Source organism: Ahaetulla prasina, chromosome 11 (genome assembly GCF_028640845.1).
Source record: "Ahaetulla prasina isolate Xishuangbanna chromosome 11, ASM2864084v1, whole genome shotgun sequence".
NCBI classification, from domain to species: domain Eukaryota; kingdom Metazoa; phylum Chordata; class Lepidosauria; order Squamata; family Colubridae; genus Ahaetulla; species Ahaetulla prasina.
In genome coordinates, this window is record NC_080549.1 from 14,585,051 (window position 1) to 14,603,930 (window position 18,880).

General features: G+C 44.7%; 1 protein-coding gene across 3 annotated transcripts in view; it reads right to left on the minus strand.

Annotated features, from left to right (window-relative positions):
* Window positions 1-17,885, minus strand: part of TMLHE (trimethyllysine hydroxylase, epsilon) — a 41,516-nt gene extending 23,631 nt beyond the window's left edge. Inside the window, exon 1 of one of the 3 annotated variants that reach the window (XM_058197176.1) lies at window positions 17,826-17,885. The gene's annotated coding sequence lies outside the window, so the exon portion shown is untranslated. Of the gene's footprint in view, window positions 1-3,365; window positions 3,388-8,379; window positions 8,530-17,825 lie in introns of those variants that run through there. The other 2 variants (XM_058197175.1, XM_058197177.1) reach the window with 2 other exon arrangements.
* Between the last annotated feature and the right edge of the window lie 995 nt (window positions 17,886-18,880).

The window sequence follows — 18,880 nt, forward strand, 5'->3', positions numbered from 1 at the left end:
AAGGTAGGGGCGCAACTGGCGAATCAGGCGAATCTGATAAAAAGCTCTCCTCGAGACGGTCGTCAGGTGATCTTCAAAAGACAACCGCCCATCCAGGAGAACGCCCAAGTTGCGCACCCTCTCCATCGGGGCCAATGATTCGCCCCCAACAGGTTTGTGGAAATTGTGGAAACCCAAAAAGTTTCCACAATTTTGGCCACTACTGTAGCTCAGGAAGTCCAAGCTCTCTGAACTTGGAAGATGTTTGCTTGCAAGATGGTTGATTACCCAACCAGATAACATCTTCAATGTTCAATCAGTGCTTATCAAACGTCATGGTTTCATATAGATTTGAACGTGACACTTCTCAGCATGCTTACCCACTATATCTGCAGCTTTTTTCCAGATGTTCGACCTGTAGAAACCCTTATTATCTGTCCCATGATTCTTCAAATTGGAGATGAAATAAGGTAAATGTGACAGTGTCTGCATAAAAACCGCCTAGGGTTGTACCTCTGACGTGTCTTTACAGCTTAAATCACAAACCAAAAAGTCAGGGAAGTGAGTTTATACATGCATGTGTTGTAATTAAGCATCAAATAAAGTATTTGAGGTTTATTTGATGTTGAAACTCTAGAAAGAATGCAGAGAAGAGCAACGAAGATGATTAGTGGATGGGAGGCTAAAATAAACGAAGAACCGTTGCAGGAATTGGGTAAAAGGTAAAGGTTCCCCTTGCACATAAGTGCTAGTCGTTCCTGACTCTAGGGTGCGGTGCTCACTCCATTTCAAAGCCAAAGAGCCAGTGCTGTCCAAAGAATAAACTGTTGTGTCCTCCTCGCCTCCGTCCGAACAATGGCTTAATTAGCCAGCTCTTATCAGCTCAGGCAGCAAAAGAATCAGCGTCTGCCAAGAGCCCTCGATAGCTGCCAAGCCGCTGGTAAGTCACAACCTTCAGCTCTAGTCAATCCGTGGATTTGCCTGATACAAAGAGACACACCAGGTCTTGCTGCCTTTTATATCCTGTGTGGTGTGGCTCCGTGACTCAGCACTTCCAAGGCCTGCCCCTCCCCTGTTTCTGTCGTTCCCTTCTCTCCTGTCTACGAAACCTGGGATTGAGCCAAGCCTGATTGCTGTCAGCTGGGCCTGCAGGCGTGGCCTGGGGGGGGGAAGAGTCAGGAGAAGGAGGCCTCGTTATCTCTTTCGCTTGGCCTGCTTCTGGCTCCTGGAGCTGATCCAGGGAGGTCGGTGCTTCCGAGGTAAGTCCTGATGGCCCTTCCCCCTCACTGTCCAAATCACTTTCTGGCAGCAGGCCCAGCTCTGAGTCACTTTCTGGCAGCAGGCCCGGCTCTGAGTCACTTTCTGGCAGCAGGCCCAGCTCTGAGTCACTTTCTGGCAGCAGGCCCAGCTCTGAGTCACTTTCTGGCAGCAGGCCCAGCTCTGAGTCACTTTCTGGCAGCAGGCCCAGCTCTGAGTCACTTTCTGGCAGCAGGCCCAGCTCTGAGTCACTTTCTGGCAGCAGGCCCAGCTCTGAGTCACTTTCTGGCAGCAGGCCCGGCTCCAAGGCACTTTGGGCATGGGGCCAGGTTCGGGGTGGAGCCACAACATAAACGCCAAGGCGATGGAACGCTTTAAAGGTAGTAACCAAAACCTTGAAGTGCATCCGAAGATCACAGGTAGCCAGTGCAGCCTGCGAGGAATGGTGTTACATGTGAACCATGACGGCTCCTCTATCACCCGCACAGCTGCATTCTGAACCAACTGAGCCTCCGGGTGCTCTTCAAGGGAGCCCCATGTAGAGAGCATTGCAGTAATCCAAGCGAGAAGTAACAAGAGCATGAGTAACCGTGCATAGGGAATCCCGGTCAAGGTAGGGGCGCAACTGGCGAATCAGGCGAATCTGATAAAAAGCTCTCCTCGAGACGGTCGTCAGGTGATCTTCAAAAGACAACCGCCCATCCAGGAGAACGCCCAAGTTGCGCACCCTCTCCATCGGGGCCAATGATTCGCCCCCAACAGGTTTGTGGAAACTGTGGAAATTGTGGAAACCCAAAAAGTTTCCACAATTTTGGCCACTACTGTAGCTCAGGAAGTCCAAGCTCTCTGAACTTGGAAGATGTTTGCTTGCAAGATGGTTGATTACCCAACCAGATAACATCTTCAATGTTCAATCAGTGCTTATCAAACGTCATGGTTTCATATAGATTTGAACGTGACACTTCTCAGCATGCTTACCCACTATAGCCGCAGCTTTTTTCCAGATGTTCGACCTGTAGAAACCCTTATTATCTGTCCCATGATTCTTCAAATTGGAGATGAAATAAGGTAAATGTGACAGTGTCTGCATAAAAACCGCCTAGGGTTGTACCTCTGACGTGTCTTTACAGCTTAAATCACAAACCAAAAAGTCAGGGAAGTGAGTTTATACATGCATGTGTTGTACTTAAGCATCAAATAAAGTATTTGAGGTTTATTTGATGTTGAAACTCTAGAAAGAATGCAGAGAAGAGCAACAAAGATGATTAGTGGATGGGAGGCTAAAATAAACGAAGAACAGTTGCAGGAATTGGGTAAAAGGTAAAGGTTCCCCTTGCACATATGTGCTAGTCGTTCCTGACTCTAGGGTGCGGTGCTCACTCCATTTCAAAGCCAAAGAGCCAGTGCTGTCCAAAGAATAAACTGTTGTGTCCTCCTCGCCTCCGTCCGAACAATGGCTTAATTAGCCAGCTCTTATCAGCTCAGGCAGCAAAAGAATCAGCGTCTGCCAAGAGCCCTCGATAGCTGCCAAGCCGCTGGTAAGTCACAACCTTCAGCTCTAGTCAATCCGTGGATTTGCCTGATACAAAGAGACACACCAGGTCTTGCTGCCTTTTATATCCTGTGTGGTGTGGCTCCGTGACTCAGCACTTCCAAGGCCTGCCCCTCCCCTGTTTCTGTCGTTCCCTTCTCTCCTGTCTACGAAACCTGGGATTGAGCCAAGCCTGATTGCTGTCAGCTGGGCCTGCAGGCGTGGCCTGGGGGGGGGGAAGAGTCAGGAGAAGGAGGCCTCGTTATCTCTTTCGCTTGGCCTGCTTCTGGCTCCTGGAGCTGATCCAGGGAGGTCGGTGCTTCCGAGGTAAGTCCTGATGGCCCTTCCCCCTCACTGTCCAAATCACTTTCTGGCAGCAGGCCCAGCTCTGAGTCACTTTCTGGCAGCAGGCCCGGCTCCAAGGCACTTTCGGGCATGGGGCCAGGTTCGGGGGTGGGAGCCACAACATAAACGCCAAAGGCGTATGGAACGCTGTTCCCTTCCCACCAAAGGTGGTCCCTATTTTTTCTACTTGCATTTTTTACGTGCTTTCGAACTGCTAGGTTGGCAGAAGCTGGGACAAGTAATGGGAGCTCACCCTGTTACGCATCTCCATTTGAAAGCTGAAGAGCCAGCGCTGTCCGAAGACGTCTCCGTGCTCGGTTGATGCAGGAGGCTTTCCAGGCCCAAAACGGGGTGGGGGGGGCGCCAAAATGGGGTGGGGGGCCAGGGTGCATGCACAGGGGATGTGCGCGCATACACAGACGCACAAGTGTGCCTGGGGCAGGGTCCATGCATGGGGAGGGGGTGCTCGCATTGCATTTTGGGGTTTTGTGCACCCACAGGTGCATTTGCACAAGCTTGCACTTTGGAGACTCGGCACCAAAAAAGTTAACCATCACTGTTCTAGATGCAAGCGTGAGATACATAGATATGGTTATGCTTCTAACAGCTGTTTCTTTGATAGCTGGAAATTATGAGATTTAGGCTCCCGAAACTTTATCTGGAGATCTATGGTTTGAAGCCTTCTTACATAGAACAAGAGAAGTAAAACCACGGAAACAATCAAAACGTTAGAGAAAGGAAGAATGCCATTATCAAAAGGAATGAAATAGCGTTTTTCTAGCTGTCCTATTTTTAAACTTTAAGATATCTGCATGTGCAATTTCTCTCAATACAGGCATTTTGGTGCAGGCTTTGAGAAGCAAATTGCATTGGAAAGTTCTGGAGGAACAGGCAGTCCAGAAAGTCATTCCAGTTCATATACTTAAGTTAAATGTACAAAAATTCAGACCTGAATATATTTCTCCAACATCCCTCCATTTCAAATTTATTTTTGAATGGACTGGACTGGACTGGACTAAACTAATTAGGAGTAGAGTAGAGTAGAATAGAATAGAAAAATTAGGCGTAAAGTAGAGTAGAGTAGAGTAGAGTAGTGAGGGATGCGGTGGCTCAGGGGCTAAGAAGCTCAGCTTGTTGATCGAAAAGTCAGCAGTTCAACGGTTCGAATCCTGAGTGCCATGTAATGGGGTGAGCTCCCGTGACTTGTCCCAGCTTCTGCCAACCTAGCAGTTCGAAAGTACGTAAAAATGCAAGTAGAAAAATAGGGACCATCTTTGGTGGGAAGGTAACAGCGTTCCGTGCGCCTTTGGCGTTGAGTCATGCCGGCCACATGACTAGGGAGACGACTTCAGACAGCACTGGCTCTTCAGCTTTGAAAAGGAAATGAGCACCGCCCCCTAGAGTCGAGAACAACTAGCGCATATGTGCGAGGGGAACCTTTACCTTTAGAGTAGAGTAGAGTAGAGTAGAGTAGAGTAGAGTGGAATGGAATGGAATGGAATGGAATGGAATGGAATGGAATAGAATAGAATAGAATAGAATAGAATAGAATAGAATTCTTTATTGGCCAAGTGTGATTGGACACACAAGTAATTTGTCTAAGCTCTCAGTGTACATACAAACAACAAGGTGACAGGTCATAGATCATAAATCATAGTTACAATAATTAATCATCAGATACAAACAACGACTCATAGATGATAAGATACCAAGAGGAGAAGGTAGTGGGAAAGATGAGAAAAAGAGAAAGATGACAAGAGAAAGACGAGAAGGATAATAGCAATACAGCCTTACTACATGGGTAAATATGCTGTGGGAATTAGGTGTTTAGTAGAGTGATGGCAGAGGGGGGAAAAAACTATCTTTGTGTCTAGTTGTTTTTGGCGTTCAATGCCCTACAGTGGCATCCTGAGGGAAGAAGAGGAAATATGCTGACTTGGCCCTAGATTCGGTCCTGCAAAAACCCTTCACTCATTTGCCCAGAAATTCAATTACAAAACAGTGGGGATTTCTTAATCCCAGAGGCACCAAGCAGAGATTAATTTAGAACAAATCATCCATGCTGTCAAGAAATCGTTTTAATCAGGGATTTGGTCTTATTTTCAAATGACCCAGAAGGCAGGAGGAGAACCAGTGGAGACCAGACTGCAAGGAACAAGCTTCAGGTTAGATGCCAGGAGGAACATGTTGACTGTACAAGCTGCCAGCCAATGGAACAGCCTGCCACATGATGTGGTAAGGTCTCCTTCACTGGACTTTTTGAGTCATTCAGAGGCTAAATGAATGACCCAGCCAGATGAAAGTCATTACAGGAAATCTTTGACTTACAACAGTTTGTTTAGTGACTGTTCGAAGTTACAATGGCACTGAAAAAAATGACTTCTGACCATTTTTCAGACTTATGACCGTTGCAACAGCCCCATGGTCATGTGATTTACATTTGGATGTTTGACTGGCTCATATTTATGACGGTCGCAGTGTCCCGGGGTCACACGATCCCCTGACAAGCAAAGTCAACGGGAAAGCCAGTTTCGCTTAACAAAGGTGTTAGTAACTTAACAACTGCAGTGATTCACTTAACAACAGTGGCAAGAGAAGTCGTAAAATGGGGCAAAACTCACTTAACAAATTTCTCACTTAATGACATGAATTTTGGGCTCAGTTGTCATCGTAAGTCAAGGACTTACCTGTACGCTACTTTCACAGAACAAGATGCACAAAGCAATGATTATTTTTATTAGATCAAATTAGATTGCAGTAGGGAACATATATTTTGTAAGACAAAATACCCAGTTCCCTGGCCCAGAAGAGGTAATTTTCAATCACGAGCTTTTTTTATTGCAGATATTTTGTTTTGATGGTTCTTTGGTTATTTTTTTTTTAAAGAAATCCTGTAATATCTCAGAAGGTGAAATCCTTCTAAAATCCTTTAAAAAAAAGCCAAAATTGAACATAGCCATAAAGGTAATTGAATTCCAATTCTTTCCCGATGCAGGAAATTGGGCTGAAATCACCTCCCAAATCCAGTATAATTTTTAAAATTCACAGACAAAAGAATCTGGCAGTAATGCAGTCTGTTATTAACACAGCTGCTTGCAATTACTGCAAGTTCAAGTCCCACCAGGCCCAAGGTTGACTCAGCCTTCCATCCTTTAGAAGGTAGGTAAAATGAGGACCCAGATTGTTGGGGGCAATAAAAGTTGACTTTGTATATAATATACAAATGGATGAAGACTATTGCTTAACACAATGTAAGCCGCCCTGAGTCTTCGGAGAAGGGCGGGATATAAATTCAAATAAAATAAAATAATAAAAAAAAATCTTTGGGTTGAAATGTAAACTTGTTGGTTCAGGTTTTATCCTTTGAAGGAGCACAAAATACATTTCCTCCATCCTATGTCTGGCAGCCCGTTAAAGACATTCAACCTCTCAGATTTTTGGCTAAACACCAACCAATTGTTTCCTTATGACAGAATCGCCAAACCCTTAACCATCTTTTACACTCTTCTTGTATTTAACTTGCCAGTTCCAACTTCTTTATTAAGATGCTCTTAATAATATTCTTGCTTTTTCCACTTTTTCAAAAGCTCTTTTATGCGTTGTTTGACCTTGAGAATCTATCTTTCCCTCATCATTTTCTTTGTGTTTTGTCCTTTCCCTGCTACTACTTAATTAAACATTAATTTAAAAAGATGCTCTTGCTAAGAAGTTGTCCTAATGTCCTTGCTTTCAAACGATTTGCAAAAGCAAAAAGGAAAGAAACATTGCCTTGAATCGTCCCTAGCAATGATTTCTAAGATTCTACAATGATTTCTATGATTCTAGGATAATAATAATGATAATGATTAAAAGCCACTTTGGGTGGTGAGGTAACCGGCAATATAAATTTAGCAAATAAGTAAAATAAATTAACTCTTCGTGGATGCCGTTTTTGTTTTTAACGCCTTAAACGTCCTAAGGCCAGAAAAGCAAGAGAATAAAAGTGATATTAAGGATAGCCAGAGTCACAAAAGCAGCAATAATAATGACGACAGATTAATTTGAACATTTGATTAAAACAAAAGAGGGCGAGGAAATGAAGGAACAAGAACATCTGACGTTCATTGGGATTAGCTCAGAGCGCCTGCTTCTTGGGAAAGTCAGCTTAAAAACAAATGACTCGTTCATTCAAGGGTCTTTCCAAGACTTCTCCAAGCCCTTCAGACTGTGGTAATTCCCGGTTATTAAAACCTGCTCAGATAGACCTGTTGAGTGATTTCTTATTTGTCAAGAGCCCCCCCAGGAAAAAGCCCTTATCTCCTTCTCAAGACACGGCCATCAGCCTTCTCTGTTCCACTATCTTTGTCCGCCAGAAACCAACACCAAGCACCATTCGTGGTCAGGAAACCTCTATCTTCTGCTTACTCAATTTCCTGAGCTCCTGGCTCTCATCCAGCCCCTTAACTCAATTCAGAACTTTGAAGCTACCCCAAGAGACACCTGAATGGGCCGTGGGGTCTCCCATTTTTATTAGAACTTTTGAGGGTTCCTGAGCCTGACTAGGTGGCTCAGTGGCTAAGACACTGAGCTTGTCGATCAGAAAGGTCGGCAGTTCGGCGGTTCGAATCCCTAGTACAGGTCTCCTGCGTAAACTAGATCAGGGATCTCCAACCTTGGCAACTTTAAGACTTGTGGACTTCAACTCCCAGAGTTCCTCAGCCAGTTTTGAAGTCCACCAGTCTTAAAGTTGCCAAGATTGGAGACCCCTCGACTAGATGACCTCCAAGGTCCCTTCCAACTCTGTGACTGAAGACCCCTTCCTTTCCATTCCTCTTCCTCCTTTTCCCTAGCTCCCCGTATTTTTCTCTTCTTCAAATTCAAATAATTCAAAATTCAAACCTTTACGGTCGGTGCACAACATACGTACAATGAGATTCGTTGAGGTCCCTCAATGCACCCCCCTCAACACAGTACAACTCAGAGTGAAGACAGAAAATCCCTAACCCAATAAATCATATTAACAAAACACCCAGTCCTATTGCACCAGTGTGAACATGTTACACGTCGCGCCGGCCCTGCAAGTCCATCGTGCTACGTAGTTATGATGTTACTTCGCATTCAGGAGTCTGACAACCCATGGATAAAAACCGTTCTTCAGCCAGTTTGCACAGCTGGCTATGCTTCTATATCTCCTTCCCGATGGCAAATTTCTAGCTTTCCCATCGTTCCATTCCTCCTGCCTTTCTCTCTTCCTCTCACTTAATGCAGGGACAGAATTGCAAGCTTACCCGATATTCTCAATTCTTCAAGGGCTCTTTAGCCGAGGGAAGGTGGACGTAGGACCAAGCGGGTATGTTTTTTAAGTCCAGCAAAGTGCCATATTGCCTTCCATCTGCTTCATTACAAACAGCCCATGGGAAAAAACAACAACAACAGCTCCAGTAGGCGTCACTGTTCAATATTTGGAGTTTGTTTAAAAAAAACAAAAAAAAAAACCCAAGTCTGAAAGTTTGGCTTTCTTAATTCTGCGTGTTTCGACAGAGACGCCGGGCACGTTGTCCTATCTTTGAAATGAGAATTATTTCTAAGATTTGATGGGTGGCAGGCGAAGGAGTTTGCCAAGGAGTTTTTGCAGCTTCAACAGCCTTTCCCAGCCATGCCTGAGTGAGTCACTTAGAAGAGGCACTCTTGGCTATATTTCGCTTAAACGCCAAATTTAGGGTGAACAGAATTAAAAATAACCTTCAGCCCGTTCTTCAGCAACACCAGGGAGGAGCCACGCTCCAGCAAAACAGACCGCCCACGAAAGGATAGAGTTTTGGGGGGGGGAAAAAAAAAAGTAAAAATGCAATTTTTGAGGGCTGACTAGGTGGCTCAGTGGCTAAGACGCTGAGCTTGTCGGTCAGAAAGCTTGCCGGTCAGAAAGGTCGGCAGTTCGGCGGTTCGAATCCCTAGTACAGGTCTCCTGGGTGAGCCAAGGGGGTTGGACTAGATGACTTCCAAGGTCCCTTAATAAAAATTCTATTCTATTCTATTCTATTCTACAATAAAACGGGAGTCCTTGTGGACTGCTGGCCATCAACCACCAGAGCGTATCTCTTTGGTTCCTGGTTGAGCCCTTCCCCAATGCTGCACGGGGGCTGAGAGAGAGCTCCCCTTCGGCTGTGGGCTGGCTTTTTAGCTGCTGTGTGTGTGTGTGTTTAAGGAGGGGAAAGGGGAGAAAAACAGACAGACTTCTAATGAGAGAGAAAAGCCACGTTGATTTCCAGCTCACTGGAAGAGCAGCTGTTTGCTTTGGGTGCAGACAGACAGAGAGAAAGACACACACACACACACACACACACACACACGGATGTAGGCTTGAAAAAAATATTCTGGTTCTCTCAAATATCATGAATGAATTCCGGGATCTGCTGGGAAGTCCCTTTATTGTCAAATTCAAGGAGAGCGTTTCATTTCCTCCCGGTGAGATCCCAGAGGAAGCAAATTAAAGAAGAAGAAGAAAAAAAAAGTTGATTTTGTAAACCTAAATTTCGCTTTCCCCAGGAACAGACGATTTATAATCCGTAAGGTAAAGATAAAGGTTCCCCTCGCACATACGTGCTAGTCGTTCCCGACTCTAGGGGGCGGTGCTCATCTCCGTTTCAAAGCCGAAGAGCCAGCGCTGTCCGAAGACGTCTCCGTGGTCATGTGGCCGGCATGACTGAACACCAAAGGCGCACGGAACACTGTTACCTTCCCACCAAAGGTGGTCCCTATATTTCCTACTTGCATTTTTTACGTGCTTTCGAACTGCTAGGTTGGCAGAAGCTGGGACAAATAACGGGAGCTCACCCCGTTATGCGGCAGCACTAGGGATTCGAACCACTGAGCTGCCGACCTTTCAATCGACAAGCTCAGTGTCTTAGCTACTGAGCCACCGCATCACATAACACATAACCCTGGGTAAATAGTGCTCCTCTGTCTGGTTTATAAGGAAAAACAAACCTTGGGTTTTTGTTTTTTTTAAAGATTTACAGAAATAGTTCTTTTCTGCAGAACCAGTTTGCTTTTTAAGACATCCACTCCTTAAGACACGATTCGTCTTTTTAAAACGAAGGCTGTTTTTCAAAGCTTTATTATTGCTAGAGGGTTGATTGTTGTTTATTATCTGCTGGAAGGCAAGTATAAAACAACTCTGCAGCCATCTCTAATTACAAATACAACAGTCCTCAAACATATGACCACAATTAGGGTCAGAATTTCTATTGCTGAGCAAGGCAGGTGAATTGTACCCAATTTTACAACTTTTGTTTTTGCCATGGTTGTTAAAACAAATCACTGCAGTTGTTGGGTGAATCACATGGTTGCTAAGAGAGTTCTGGCATCCACCCCCCCCCCAAACGTTATGTGTTGACAGTTGGCTGGGAAGATCGCAAATGGGGATCACACGACCCCAGGAAGCTTCAACCACTGTAAATATATTCTGGTGGCCAAATGCTTGAGTTTTGCTCATGTGCCATGGGGATTCTGCAAAGGTCGTAAGTGCGAGGACCGGGGGGGTGTAAGTCACCTTTTTTCCCCTCAGTGTTGAGGCAACTTTGAATGATTGCCAAACAAATGGTTGTAAGTTGAGGACTACCTGTACCACAAATCCAAGAGTCCTGGTGGCGCAGTGGTAAGAATTCAGTATTGCAGGCTAACTCACTGCTCACTGTCTGCAGTTCGATCCTGACTCGAGGCTCAAGGTTGACTCAGCCTTCCATCCTTTCAAGGTCAGTAAAATGAGGATCCAGATTGTTTGGGGGCAATAGGCTGACTCTGTAAATCGCTTAGAGAGGGCTGTAAAGCACTGTGAAGTGGTATATAAGTCTAAGTGATATTGCTATTGCCCTTCCTTCCTTCCTTCCTTCCTTCCTTCCTTCCTTCCTGCCTTCCTTCCTTCCTTCCTTCCCAGTGGTTAGAATGCAGTGTTGCAGGCTAATTCTGCCCACTGCCAGGAGTTCGATCCTGACTGGCTCAAGATTGACTCAGTCTTCCATCCTTCCGAGGTGGGTAAAATGAGGAGCCAGATTTTTGAGAGGGCAATAGGCTGACTCTGTAAACCGCTTAGAGAGGGCTGTAAAAGCACTGTGAAGCGGTATATAAATTAAATGCTATTCACTCTTGGAGGATTAAACGGCAAGTAAGAGATTGCACTAACTTTGCAACCAATATTTGTTAAGGGTTTATGAGCGTCCCTGACTGGTTCCTTTGTCAACCTTTAGCCTTTTTTTTTTAAGTCATCCCAGGTCTTCTAATTGGAAACGAGTGTATTAATTGGTCCATTAACTCAGCTTTTCCTTTGAAGCTCCTCTGAAGGCTTGTCATCGGCTCATTTAAGCACGTAGCCGGGCAGAACAAAGATCACTCTTGTAAAAATATTGGCCAATTGGCTTTTATTTTCAAACGTTCAGGAGAAGAAGCAGAGACCGCCTTGCTGACTGCAGGATGGGAACAGCAAGAGCTAACTCTTGTAGGTAGAAGAATCAACAGCCCCTTCCCAGATTCTCTGTTGTCCAAAGGCAGGACAAGAAGCAATGGATGGAAACTCACCAAAGAGAGAGAACCAACTTCTAAATAAAAATAAATTTTCAGACAGTTAGAACAATTAATCAGAAGTTGTGGGTGCCACTGATAAGAGTTGGAAGGGACCTTGAAGGTCTTCTAGTCCAACCCCCTGCTCAGCCAGGGGGGCCCTTATATAATTTCAGTCAGCCAGATGTTCTTAACCGTTGTTCTGAAATGGAATCAGCTTTCCTGCTTGAGCAGAGGGTTGGACTAGAGCAGCGGTTCTCAACCTGTGGGTCGGGACCCCGTTGGGGATCAAATGACGATTTGCCAGGGGTCGCCTAAGACCATCGGAAATATGGGAAGTATACTTGCGAGTCGAAGAATCGCGCTCCAATGGTTGACTCCACAAGCCAGCTGCAGGCTCTTCAAATCGCTAGCCGAATTTGGCTTCAGGCGCGATGAATTAAAAAAAGAGAGAAATCTTTGCTCTGATGTCTCCCTCTCAAGCCAGCTGCAATCACTCCCAATCGCTAGCCTAATCTGGCTTCAGGCGCGATAGACTTAATAGGGGAGGAGTCTCCGCTTTAATGCCTCTGTCCTCAAGGCAATCGCAAGCAGTTCAGATCGCTAGCCAATACGGCTTCAGGCGCGATAAATTCAAATCGAAAATAATTTTACGGTTGGGGTCGCCACATCGTGGGGAATTGTATTAAAGGGATCGCAGCACTATAAAGGTTGAGAACCACTGGACTAGAAGAATAGAATAGAATAGAATAGAATAGAATAGAATAGAATAGAATAGAATAACAGAGTTGGAAGGGACCTTGGAGGTCCTCTAGTCCAACCCCCTACTCAGGCAGGAAACCCTACATTACTTCAGACAAATGGTTATTCAACATCTTCTTAAAAACTTCCAGTGTTGGAGCACCCCTGCCCTCAAGTAGTAGAAGACTATCGTATCACCCCCTAGTCCTTCTCTTCGTTAGACTTGACCTACTCAATTCCCTGCTGATGGCACGGTTTAGCCTCCAGACCCCTTTATTGTTTTACAATAAAAGGCTACACTGAGCAATAAGAAACACTTAAGTTCCTCTTTTTTGCCAAAAGCACTTATTGGCTTACCTTCCCAGATACTAAAATAAGCATGCAGCTCTAACGCACGCATGCACTGTTTATCCAGGCTGCAATAATGGAAAGAAACTCAGATATTAGGTTACTTAACCTCCTAGCCATGTTTTCCTCCGAGTCCCTGAACATTTGAAAATGATTCATGAGGACAAACCTCGGCTGGGAAAAGTCAGATCGGGTTCAGATTGCATTGAGAGATGTCAAAAGAGGAGAGTTAATTCCTAGGGATTGAGGGAAAAAGCAATCAGAGAGCAATTTGGTTGTGTTGTAAAAGGTTCCTTTGGACAAGCAGAACTGTAGATCCCAAACCCAGTAGATCCCAAACTCCCAATTTTCTCCCAGGAAAACCAACTTTATTGCTTTATTCCTTGAAGCAAGGACACCAATAAACCAACGCCCATTTGATGTGCTAGATGGGGGTCTATGGAAGTTGTAGAATAGAATAACGGAGTGGGAAGGGACCTTGGAGGTCTTCTAGTCCAGCCCCCTGCTCAATGGCTAACCTTTTCTGGACTGAGTGCCCAAAGCGCGCGCATGTGCACAAGTTGTTGTTGTTGTTTTTTTAATTTATATCCCGCCCTTCTCCGAAGACTCAGGGCGGCTTACATTGTGTTAAGCAATAGTCTTCATCCATTTGTATATTATACACAAAGTCAACTTTTATTGCCCCCAACAATCTGGGTCCTCATTTTACCTACCTTATAAAGGATGGAAGGCTGAGTCAACCTTGGGCCTGGTGGGACTTGAACCTGCAGTAATTGCAAGCAGCTGTGTTAATAACAGACTGCTTTAGTCTGTTGAGCCACCAGAGTGGCTGGGCCCTTAACCATTTTGGGGTTAAGGGCCCAGAACCCCATTTTGGGGTTTAGTGCTCCTAAACCCCAAAATGCAATGCGTGCATGCTCCCCGCATGCTCCCCAGCATGCACACGTGCCCCCGACATGTGCCCCACCCCCCGGACACCCCCCACACATGCATGCGCGTCCCTGCATGCGCCCCATCCCCCACGCATGCAGGGCAGAGACCCGAAGACTAGCTGGTCAGCGGGAAGCACGCACCCATGCGCGGCGGAGCTAAACTGGGGTGACAGCTCGCATGCCATAGGTTCACCATCACGGCCCTAGACCACTTTGGACAAATGGCTATCCAATCTCTTCTTAAAAACTTCCAGTGTTGGAGCCTTCACAACTTCTGGAGGCAAGTTGTCTCACTGATGAATTGTTCTAACTGTCAGGAAATTTCTCCTTAGTTCTAACTTGCTTCTCTCCTTGATTAATTTCCACTAATTGATTAGCAGTCCAAGACGTTTCAAGGGAACCAGGTTACAAGCTACCAAAGGAAGAGAATGTTGGACTGAGTTGTCTATTTATTTATTGATTGATTGATTGATTGATTGTTTAAATTTATATACTGCCCTTCTCCGAAGACTCAGGGCGGTGTACAGCATAGATAAAACAAATGTACAAAAAAATTAAAATACAATATATATTTAAAAATCTAATTCCATAAGCCGAGATTTAAAATAGGAAAGTAAAATTGTAAAATAAAATAGCCCCGCTAAAAACCCTCAGTTAAAGTTTATCATTAGGCCAGCCCTGCTTGATGAAAGAAAAAAGTCTTAAGCTCGCACTTAAAGGTCCGGAGATCGGGGCGTAAGCGTAGCCCCACAGGTAGTTCATTCCACAGGGCAGGAGCCCCCACAGAGAACGCTCTTCTGGGGGCCGCCAGCCGACATTGTTTGGCCGAAGGCACTTGATAGTTTGTCTGAGACCAACAGTCAAGCAATAAACCATACCTCTCCCCCCATCAAAGAACTACCAATTCAAACAATTAGGCAACCATTACGAACAATTGCACCAACACTCACAGGGCAAGGCACTAGTATATAAACAGAGAACCAAGTCACTCCATCCTAGCACATTACCCTAGTTGGGTAATGAAACGCCTGCAAGAAAACCCCCAAGCTCAGAGATGCCTTTCATAATTCTTCAGTCTACTGCAATGGATCTTCCCTGAACCCCAAATACTGGAAAACCGCTGACATTCTGGTATCTAAATAATATGATTTAGAGATAAGCACTTCATTACTCCAAGATGTTGTGTTGGCATATGTGCCAAAAATCTTTACTTTAGCTCTGCCATTTATGAATGGAAGTAGCAATAGCACTTAGACTTATATACTGCTTCACAGTGCTTTACAGCCCTCTCTGAACGGTTTACAGAATCAGTATTTTGCCCCCAACAATCTGGGTCCTCATTTGACCCACCTCGGAAGGATGGAAGGCTGAGTCAACCTTTAGCTGATCAGGATCGAACAGCTGGCAGTGGGCAGAGTTAGCCTCCAATACTGCATTCTAAACACTGTGCCATCAGGTTCCTAATAGCAATAGCACTTAGACTTGTGTTCCGCTTCACAGTGCTTTACAGTCCTCTCTAAGCGGTTTATGGAGTCAGCACATTGCTCCCCCAACAATCTGGATCCTCATTTTATCGACCTCGGAAGGATGGAAGGCTGAGTCAACCAGGAAAACAGCATTTCAACCCAATCAAATCCCAAAGGCAGTTTTGCAAAAAAGGCAACTGGGTTTTCTTGTTGTTTTTTCCCCTTGGAAAGCGTTCACTTCTCATCCAAGAAGCTTTTCCCATTCAGTTCTTCGGAACTGAAGAAGCTTCTTGGATGAGAAGTGACACCTTTTCAAAGAAAAAAAACCAAGAAAGTCCAGTTGCCTTTTAGAAAACCACCTTTTTGGACAATCCATGACCTGGATGATTGAGAATGTCCATAGAGAATTCCAATCAAGTAACACCCTAGCCTATTTAGATATGCTGGTGGTTATCATATGTGATGGACATGTGTAGAAGCAAAAAAATATTGGGCAAGAATTTGTATGCGGCTGGAGAAGATGACACAGCAGCATACCTGAGATATTCCTGTTGGGGATTTTACCAGAAACATATAGTAAAGAAAATGTATATTTGATTATTCATGTAATAACTGCCGCTAGAATTGCATTTGCACAAAATTGGAAGGGTGGAGAGATCCTTACAGATGAAAATGTGATTAAGAAAATATCAGAATGTGCAGAAATGAATAGATTAACACGTGCAATTAAAGGAAAGGAAGAATCTGATTACTCTAATATATGGGACTTATTTTATCAACGGTTAGAGAATAAATATGAAAGCAATGTATTATAAAGTAATAAGTTAAGAAGGAAAATGTTACAACAATAGATATGTTAAGTATTAAGTATTAGTATTAAAATAAGAGTAGATATAAATAATGAATATGGTGGTAAGCTTTAACTGTTATGACACAAAAAATTTGGCGATGTTTCGACAAAGTCTCATTCGTCATCTTCAGGCTGGTGTTTTCAGCTGAAAACACCAGCCTGAAGATGACGAATGAGACTTCACGAAATGTCGCCATGACACTTCCAATTTTACACGGGAAAAAACCTGAATAACCAAAGACCTACATACAAACACCCACAAAAACCTCAGAAAATATATATATATATATATATATATATATATATATATATATACACACACACACACACACACACACACTATCTATCTATCTATCTATCTATCATCTATCATCTATCTATCTATCTATCTATCTATCTATCTATCTATCTAATGTTTTTGTTTTCGTAAATCCCAATATATATAAAGTCCATGCCAGCTGAGGCTGAAGGGAGTTGAAGTCCAAACTCTTTGGAGCATGGCAGGCCCTTCCTACTGTCATCTAAAGCAGGGGTCTACAACCTTGGCAACTTTAAGATTTGTGAATTTCAACCTGGGGTGAAATCCAGCAAGTTCTGACAGGTTCTGGAGAACTAGTAGCGGAAATTTTGAGCAGTTCGGAGAACTGGTAAATACCACCTCTGGCTGGCCCCGCCTCCATCTATTCTCTGCCTCCTGAGTCCCAGCTGATCGGGAGGAAATGGGGATTTTGCAGTAACCTTCCCCTGCCATGCCCACCAAGCCATGCCCACAGAACCGGTAGTAAAAAAAATGGATTTCCTAAAGCAGCTTCTTCAGAGGTTTAGACATACTTCACCCAAGTCAGTCCCAGTTAAGACTTAAGATGGAGCCAACCAGCAGGATTTGCAAGTGGGATGTTTACCCCAAAGCCACGTCCCCAAGCCCAATACAGCTCAGATTTAACAGTGGCTGCCTATTACGGGATGCCTAAACAAGAGGAGACAGCCTGTCATTCTGGGTCCAAGGACATGGGAGCAAAACCTTGAAATGGGAGTGACTTATGATTGAATAGTAGAGGAGGAAGAGGCAGGAAAAGAAAAGAAAAAAGGGAAAGGGAAGGGAAGGAAAGGGAAGGGAAGGGAAGGAAGAGAAACAAGGAAAGGGAAGGGAGGGGAGGGGAAGGGAGGGGAGGGGAGGGGAAAGGAAAGGAAAGGAAGAGAAGAAACAAGGAAAGGAATGGGAAGGGAAGGGAAGGAAGAGAAACAAGGAAAGGGAAGGGAAGGGAAGGGAAGAGAAGGAAGGCAGGGGAGGGGAGGGGAGGGGAAAGGAAAGGAAAGGAAAGGAAAGGAAAGGAAAGGAAAGGAAGGGAAGGGAAGGGAAGGGAAGAGAAGAGAAGAGAAGAGAAGAGAAGAGAAGAGAAGAGAAGAGAAGAGAAGAGAAGAAACAAGGAAAGGAATGGGAAGGGAAGGGAAGGAAGAGAAACAAGGGAAGGGAAGGAAGGCTGGGCAGGGGAGGGGAGGGGAGGGGAGGGGAGGGGAAAGGAAAGGAAAGGAAAGGAAAAAACAACAACAACAAAATAATCTCCAGGATCTCTTTGGGGAACAAATTGCTTTATTCCTTTCAAATGCTTTCCTGCATATTCCAACATCCAGACCCTATGCAGAGCAAATGCACTCTGGACACGTTCAGAAACACTCTTCCTTGAGCCTCCTGCTCTATGAAATGCAGTAAGAGACCCCCCCCTCCAGAAACTCCATAAGCTTTCGAGCACACACCCCCCTTGCTCCCCGATCTTCCCTCTTTCTTTTCCCTCCCTACATTTTCTTCATTCCTGCAGCAACCGAGACACAGACCCGCTTACCTGGCAGGGACTCTGGACGGCAGAGGGACTCCTCGCCTGCCCCGCCCCTCCGGGAGGAGAAGGGCAGCAGCCAACAACCATAGAGCGGCGGAGCAGAGCGGACCCAAGAAGTACCCCGCCCCTAACGAAAGACAGGGAAAGAGAAGAGCGCAAAGGGGAAGAGATGCATCCGCCAAGAGACTTCCGGATCCCAATAGATCATGGGGGGTAAAAAATAAAATAAAATGCCCCCTCCCCTCTTTTCCACCTTTTGCCTGCAGGAAAGGGAATAATTGCGCGGTTATTTTGCAAGATCCTGAGTTGTAGCCTCGTATGGTCATCCATCCATCCATCCATCCATCCATCCATCCATCCATCCATCCATCCATCCATCCATCCATCCATCCATCTATCTATCTATCTATCTATCTATCTATCTATCTATCTATCTATCTCTTTGTGTGTGTGTGTGTGTGTGTGTTTATTTGTTTGTTTATTTATTTATTTTATATTGCCGCATATTCACCTATGGAGACTCAAGGCGGCTTACAGAATATTCTTAATAAAGAACATTCTTCTTCTTCTTCTTCTTCTTCTTCTTCTTCTTCTTCTTCTTCTTCTTCTTCTTCTTCTTCTTCTTCTTCTTCTTCTTCTTCTTCTTCTTCTTCTTCTTCTTCTTCTTCTTCTTCTCCTCCTCCTCCTCCTCCTCCTCCTCCTCCTCCTCCTCCTCCTCCTCTTCCTCCACCTTCTTTTCCTTCTCTCCTCCTTCCCTCCCTCCCTCCCTAATATTAGTATTAGTATTATTAATTTTTATTCATTAAACATGAAACTCAGTCAACTGAACATTTAAAAATGTATCACGAATATCATTGACTGGCGGTGATGGTTGATACAGGTTGCTGCCAGCATCCTAGATATCAACCAAGTATCTTCTTAAAATGTACAATAGTAGTGCAGTACTATTATTATTATCTCTTTTATTCATTAAACATGAAACTCCGTCAACTGAACATTTAAAAATGTGTCACAAATACGAGCGACTGGTGCTAATGGTTGATACGGGTTGCTGCCAGCAT